The sequence below is a fragment of the Dermacentor silvarum genome, chromosome 6 (genome assembly GCF_013339745.2).
Source record: "Dermacentor silvarum isolate Dsil-2018 chromosome 6, BIME_Dsil_1.4, whole genome shotgun sequence".
Classification (NCBI taxonomy): Eukaryota; Metazoa; Arthropoda; class Arachnida; order Ixodida; family Ixodidae; genus Dermacentor; species Dermacentor silvarum.
The window spans coordinates 115,501,946-115,510,406 of record NC_051159.1 but is presented as its reverse complement, the minus strand read 5'-3'; positions in this window follow the sequence as shown (position 1 = coordinate 115,510,406).

The window sequence follows — 8,461 nt, the reverse complement described above, 5'->3', positions numbered from 1 at the left end:
TTTCTTGTCGTGTTCTATAAAAACCTGTCGCCCGCAGTTTGCGAGAAGCACGTGGCTCACGTGGCCTTGTAAGAAGCACATTATGAAGAGGCAGAATGTGGCGCGGATGTTCTTCGTCAACTCACGTTTTTTTTTTTTTTTTCGTGCTGTTCCCGAGGATGAACCAGAACGAACTCGTCCAGCTTCCTATTCTACTGTTCTTCGTAAACAACGTTTAAATTTAAGCGCTCTGGTCTTACTCTCCCTTGGCGTCTCGGCACTAGGTATTATACACAGAGTTACGCACTCTGTGTGATTTCATTCAATTCAATTCAGTTCATAAATTTCTTGAGCAAGAAAGATGAACAAGAGCTAAAGGCCATGTGGCCTGACAGAGACTCTTGCACCTGTTGACGTTCCCTATACAGGTATACCTAACATTTGATGCAAGTACGTTTACATGCATTGTACACACATTTTCTGACATGCTTTCTTCATGCACGTTGCACTCAAAATTTATTCACGTGAATTATAGGCGTGACAAATATGAAAAGCAACACAAAACGATACATACACATAAATGACTTTTTTTTCTACCAGGATTACAGTACAAATGAATATATTTACATGCAGTAAACGTCAAGATTAAACAAAAAATTTTATATGTTTCAACTGAGGTGCAACGCGACTACCGGCGCGACTACCCAACGCGACTACCGAGGCCAACAAGGAGTTAGCGCAGATTAAGCAAATGCTTCTGCAGCTTTCTAAGGACAACGCTAAATTGAGGGAGGACATTAACGTACTCAAGGAAGAAAACGCTAGACTGAGAAATGGAGTCAAAGACAGCAAAGAAGTAGCACAGATCGCCAAAGATACGGAGGAAATATTCGAGGGTGAGGACGAAGTGCCCGTACCCACAAAACGAAGGGCTATAGAAGTAGATTCAGACTGCAGTGAAAGGAGAACATATAGGCGAGAGAGTAAGACCAAAAGACTGCAGGAAGAGTTAGAACTTAGAATGGAGGAAGATAAGAAAGGAGTTGAAAAGAAAATGGACGATATGATCGGTCAGATCACTAAATTATAGCAACAGCAATTCGCCACGATTCAGCAGCAGATACAGGAGCAGTTAGGCTCCATGCAAGCGCGCGTGGGAGAGCTAGAAGCGAAATTATCGGTGGCAGTCAGTCTACCTATGAGAGCCTCACAAGCAAGCAGTTGCGGCCCCATTAAAACGGCTGGCAAACCGTACAGTCGGCCTGCGGTAACAGAGACGAGCGAGATCGCCGGAAAACTTTAACACCATGGATAAACACAACAGATACACGATCTGGCAGTGGAATTGCAGGGGTTACGCTAAGAAAAGATGTCATTTACAGCAATACCTGATTAACAAAGAAAATCCAGACATCATAATATTACAAGAAACTAACGGGAAGGGAAAATTATCGGGCTACAAGTCCTACAGTGGCGCCGCGGGGGATAAATCGGCCGTTACAACGCTGGTCAGACGAAATCTCACGGCCGTCCAACACGACACAGACATTAAGGGAATTGAACACACTTTAATAGAAATAATACCGACTCGGAAAGTACCTAGCAGCCTTTTCGTTCTCAACGTCTACAGCAGTCCGCGATGCAAACACAGATTCCGCACGCTCATTCGGAAAACGATCGCTATCGCGAGCAGGCAGGCGGTACTGATTGCTGGGGACTTCAACGCTCAACACACCGCGTGGGGTTACAAATTCGAAAACGTCAAGGGTAGGAACCTGTGGCTCGACGCGCAGCAAGAGGGGCTCACCCTCGTTACGAATCCCTCCTTGCCAACGCGCAGAGGTAACAGCGTTAGCGTAGACACCACACCGGACCTGACTTTTACGAAAAACATTGGCGATTCGCAGTGGACTAACACGCAACAGGACCTCGGTAGTGATCACTTTATAATAGAGATTAGAGTCACGGCGGGACCGCGCAAGATCAGAGGTAAACAGCTCAAATTGGTCGAGTGGGACAAATTCAGAAACATTAGGCAGACGGAAGATTCGCAGGAAGCAATTGAGGGCATCGGGGATTGGACCGACGCGGTGAAGCGGGACATTGCCGCGGCGACACGAACGGTCCCACCAGAGGCGCAACTCGAACTCATAGACAGCAGACGTTTACACATGTGGGAGGCCAAACAAAGTTTGCAGGAAAGATGGAAAAGGTAAAGACACAACAGATCACTTAGGAAAAAGATAGCGAAACTAAACAGGGACATTGAGAGTCACACACAGCAGCTGTGCAAGCAACAGTGGGAAAACACCTGCAGTAACATGGAGAATCAGCTAGGGCTCGCGAAGACGTGGAACTTGCTTAGGTACATGCTTGACCCAGAAGAGACGAAAACCGCGTATAGACAGAACATCAACAGAATCATACATGCGTATGAAGGCTCCGAACAGGAGATCTTACGGGAGATCAGGGAACGGTACATTAGTTCGGTCCCACCGGTAACGCATCTAGAATACGAAGGCGCAATCAATGAAGAGCTAGACAGACCGATCGGCGAGTCCGAGATCAGGGCAGTGTTACATAAGCTCAACACTTAATCGGCACCCGGGCCCGACGGAATCACAAACAAAACGCTCAGGAATTTAGACGATAAATCCATAAAGAAACTGACGGAATACGTCAATGCGTGCTGGGAAACCGGACGCGTACCGCAGCAATGGAAGACAGCGCACGTCGTGCTGATACCGAAGCCGGGCAAGCGACTGCAGCTAGAGAACCTCAGACCAATCTCCCTGACTTCGTGCGTGGGGAAGGTAATGGAGCACGCGGTCCTCACAAGGCTGACCAACTACCTCGAGGACCGTGACCTGCTCCCCCACACTATGTTGGGGTTCAGGAGAAACCTCTCTACGCAGGACGCGATGCTACAAATCAAACATCAGGTCATAAACAGCCCGACCAGGTCCACTAAGGCCATACTCGGCCTGGACCTGAAGAAGGCCTTTGACAACGTAACGCACGCAACCGTACTGGCCAAACTGCAGGAACTCGGCCTTGGCGAACGAACGTACAATTACGTTCGAGACTTTCTGACGAATAGAAAGGCCAAGCTTACTCTCGGGGAGCTTAATACCGAACAAATAGAGTTGGGTAGCGCCGGCACCCCGCTGGGATCGGTGATATCGCCCATGCTTTTCAACCTAGCTCTCGTGGGGTTGCCGCCCAAGCTAAACGAAATCGAAGGGCTCAATCACACCCTCTACGCCGACGACATTACGTTGTGGGTTACCGAGGGGTGCGACGGCCAGATAGAACACACGTTGCAACGGGCTATCGAGACGGTCGAACAATACTTGGAGAACACCGGACTGACCTGCTCCGCAGAAAAGTCTGAACTGTTAGTTTACAGACCTACGCGAAGAGGCCGCAAGCCGAACAGCGAGACGAACGACGAGGATCCCGGTAGGGACATACGACTAACGACGTCCGACGGGCGCCACGTACCCAGGGTAGATAGCATGCGGGTTCTGGGCTTACACATCGCGGCTAACGGACATAATGGCGAGACCATCAGGAGACTGGAAGGCGCGGTTGCACAGACCGTCAGGTTACTCAGACGCATATCCAACAGACACAGCGGGATGAAAGAAGGTAGCATGATCAGACTAGTTCAGGCCTTCGTAATTAGCCGAATAACGTACGTGGCACCATACCTCAATTGGCACGTTGCGGAGAAGACAAAGATGGAATGCTTAATCAGAAAGGCTTACAAACAGGCAATAGGGCTACCGATCAACACAAGCACGAACAGGTTACTGGATCTAGGTCTACATAATACGCTGGGGGAATTGATAGAGGCACAGAACATAGCGCAATACGAACGTCTTTCCAAGAGCAGGACGGGCAGATACATATTAGAAAAGTTAGGCATCGGGTATCACGCTCAACACGGCATCAAAGTTGACGTACCCAGCAGCCTCAGGGACAAGTTGGTCGTCCCTCCGCTACCAAAGAACATGCACCCGGAATACCACAGGGGTAGAAGAGAAAAGAGAGCGCAGGACGTACAGAGGAAGTACGGCAAATGTGAAGACGCGGTGTTCGTGGACGCGGCCAGGTACACGCGCAGGCGCGCCTTCACGGCCGTGGTGGTAGATCACGAGAACACTTGCAAAACTAGTGTCACGGTACGCACGGTGCACGCGGAAACAGCGGAGGAGGTAGCCATCGCGCTAGCGGTGGCCACCACCGAGGCCGAAGTGATCATCAGCGACTCCCAGACGGCAATTCGCAACAACGCCAACGGCCGCATCTCCCCCGAGGCGTTACGAATATTACTCGCGGGCAAAACCGGGAATAAAGAAGTTTACATCGTATGGGCACCCGCCCACACCACATCACTCGCCGGCAACGAGGCGGCGCACGGGGCGGCTCGAGGGCTTACGGACCGAGCCGCCAACCACACTACCGCCGCCTCGGCCACGACGTCTGGTGAGGGGTGGGAGTGGGAGGATCGCCTGACGAGTTTTAGAGATATAACGCAACACTACAGACTGGCGAGGTGCAAATTTCCGCCACCACACCAGAAACTGAACAAGAGACAGGCGGTCGCATGGCGACAGCTGTAGACAAGAAGGTTTGTAAACCCGGTGATCTTGAATCTCTGTTACCCAGAGCTTTATTCGTCCAACCAATGCAAGTTTTGTGAGGCCAGGGCAACCCTGGAACACATGTTATGGGAGTGCAAACGAGGGGGGGTTCCCGACGGGGACGCAGCCTCGAGCCGAACGCGCTGGGAGACTACGTTGCTCAGCTCCGCCCTCGAAGACCAACTCTGGGCCGTCCAGCGGGCCGAGGAAGCCGCCAGAGCTCAAGGGCTCCAGGCCGACACCTAGGCAGGGGTATTCGCCGAAATCCCCGAATAACTCGCCGGATTATAAATAAAATTATCATTCATTCATTCATTCAACTGAGGTGCATAAAATCAATTTCCGGCTCAACACTATTTAATACTCGAGGTATTTGATAGACTAGGTCTTGACGTCCATATTTGCGAGGATGAAAGGTGTTCTCGTTTGGTCGCGCGATTGGTAACGTAATAGAGAAGTAGGCGTGTTAACAATGTGAACCCTATTGCTTTTTATATGCAAAAATAATCTACGATGATATATCTGGCTGGCTCGGAGCAATGAGTGTTTGCCAAACAGGTTGCATGTCAGTAGATATCGCGGCCTACCATGATAGCTTTCTAACATTCGTATTATCTTTTTTTGTAAAAGTATCAATTTATCGTAATTTTTTGCTGACGTTGTTTCCCAATCAACCACGATGTAAGTTAGCTTACATTAAAAAAGGGCGTTATACATTGCTTTCTTTAGCCATAATGGAACAACATCACTAATCCTATACATATAACGTACTACTTTACAAAGCTCATTGGTTATCCTATAGAGACGAGTGGCCCAAGATGAGGCTATCCTAGAACCAAACCCCCAGGAATTGTGTTTTTTGCTTGTTCTAGACACTTCCTTTGAAATAAAAGTTATATTACTATGCAATTGCTTGTTTGCCGGTTTACCTATTTCACGTACACACCTCGTTTTATAAACATTTAATTGCAGCTAGTTCATGTACAAACAGTCGGACAATAAATTTAAATACTCATTAATCTCTTTTTCCGGGTATTGCTGGGAACCGTTCGCGAAGAAAAGATCTGTGTCGTCGGCGTACATAATTATGTTAGGTGAGGAAGGAGTGCTTAGTAGGTCGTTTATGTAGATGTTAAATAACAATGGTCGAGTATGGAGCAAGTATGGATCAATCTGGATCAAGTATGGAACCCTGCGGAACCCCTGTCTTTACACTGAGATGTAACGAGGTTAACTGATTAAACGAAACAAATTGATACCAGTCAGTGAAGTAACCTTTCATTATCTCCAATGTTGTTCCAGGTATGCAACAGAACGTTTACCATGCTAATCCCTCTTTTTCTTACTGTCCCTATTGCAAATCTAAATTCCTCCCAGGCATAGTCGTTCAATAAACATTATTTTTATTTCTTTAGAAATCGCACTCAGTTATCACCTATTTATCCGTTCTGACTTGTCAGTTGCACCCTAGCCGTTCGTTAGCAGTTTTACCCTTTCATTATTTGCTGTGCATACAACCACCCGGTTCTAGGCCCATACCCCATTTGGGCACGTGCCATGTTTTGTTGGCTCATCATCATCATCATGTTCTCAGCATACCGTGCAGCACCGAGTGGCTCTGTGGACCCTACACAATTGACCTGCTGTTTAGCATTGTGACACAAGCAAGTGCGACGCAACACGTGGAAGGGGAGGCTGTTTCTAAACCGCTTTGCAGGAGAGATGGAGCAGACTGCGCAGTCAACAGCCGCGCTCGAGCTCGCTCCTATGACTCTACAAAGGAGTAGGCCAAGCGGTAGGCCTAGAGGCTTACTCCTAGGACCAAAGAACTAGTGCTAATTTAGGCCTACTTCCACTAATATAAGTACTTTATGCCTACTCATAGAATAAAGAAATATGTTTAAAGGATTCCTCCTTTGGTCCCACTTATGAACTTGTGCTAGGCGGGGAAGCAGGGAGGAAAGGGGGGGGGGGGGGGGGGCGTGCCTAGATATACTTGATTTTAGCGCAAAATACATTCAGTAAAAAGGGGACCAAAGAAAGAAAGTGAAGCGCCAAACTACCAACTGTTCAATGACAGCCTCAGAAACATACAGAAAAAAGTCAACTTCCACGCGTGCGCGCAGAGAGCCAAGGTGTGACGTAGAACTACATGGTCATGATAACATATTTTGAAGAAAGCACATTTCTGCAGAATACAATGGGATGGATGCATCGCTGACACAGTCAGACCCTTTCTTTTTAATACAGACAGCTTCCAACGACTCCCTGAAAGTATGGTCCTCACTTTTGCCAAGAATCGATACTAGCGCAAAGCATGGCTCACAATGTTACAGTGCACAGGAAAATGCGCATTGTCACACTTACCAATACTATTAGCATGCTCCCTCAGTCTGACAAACACAAAAATAATAAGTAAAAGCTTATGCAGATATTATACGTTTAGTGAATGGGATTTATGTCATGGTAAACCAGGCTATTCAGAAAATGTAATTTCTTCCATATTGCTGAAGGATAATCTCCTGCAATACGATAAGTCACAGAGGACAGGCTATGCTGTAACATTGACCGGAAGATCTGTCATACAGTAAACGGTGAAAGCAAGTGTCTTTCGGCACGTGTTTTGGCAATAAAAACAGCGTATCTTCGCTCTGTTCAAATTAGGTGCACTGACGACGCGCGGTGGTGGGTGGTCGGGAAGGGGAGTCACACCAAAAATGTGTTGCTTAAAGCACATTTCATGTGGTTATCTTTTCACATCTGATATTTTTTTCTTTCAGATATACGCTGATAAAGCGAGCCGCCGTTCAGCCAGTGATTGGCAGACACTGTCTTCGTTAGCAGGAACGTTTAGAGAGACAGAAAGAGTGGAAGGGCAGAGATGTTAACCAGAAGCAAGTCTCCGGTTTGCTACCCTGCACGTGGGTTGGGGAAAAGAGGTTGCAAAGCAAAAGGAGAGGAAGAGAGAGAGAGAGACAGAAAAAAAGAAGTATACTACAGGCGTTCGCTGAGTCCGGCAGATAACAAAACGGACAAGAACGCTGTAACAGTATTCTGACACGATATAGAGTGACTTTTACGTTGGAGGATTGCAGGAACGATTCCACTCATGTGACAGTAATTGGGGGGGAATCAGGTGTCACCGATTGCACGCTCATGCGAATGTGGTTGTTGCAAGCCAAAAAGACCGCAATAGGGAACGCTCTGACTCTCAGATCAGGCGCGATGCGCATCTTCACACCCCGAGTGTATATATATATATATATATATATATATATATATATATATACATACAGGGTGTTTCAGCGAACACTTTCAAAATTAATTTATGGTTGCCTGTGGTAGATCGCACAGTTCTAGTTCATGAGCTCGTCTACTCTAAGACGCGGACATTACTTGCACACTAAATTGAAATGCGTAATCAAATAATTACCAGAAATTCACTAATGATGTTTTAACTAATTACTTGATGGCCCATATTGCAATTTACAAATTGTAGCCGTGGAGTTCGCAAGGCGATCGGATCCACTTGGAACGAATTCTCGGGATGCCACCAGTTTCGAGATATTAACTCCCTAACTTTGCGAAGAAATGCTTTGCCATTCATTTTTCGTGATATCAGTAGCTAATACTGAAGTAATTTACAAATTTACAACAATGTAGTTAGAACCTGAAAAGCATTGCCAACTTAAAGATCGTACGAACATGTGGACACATATCACTCAATGTATATAGCCATTCGCGGCATTAATACCTGGTAAAGTTTGTATTCTTTTGACCGAACGCTACGTCAGCATCGCAGTTGTTTTCCTAACCGTTAAATGTTTCTTCAT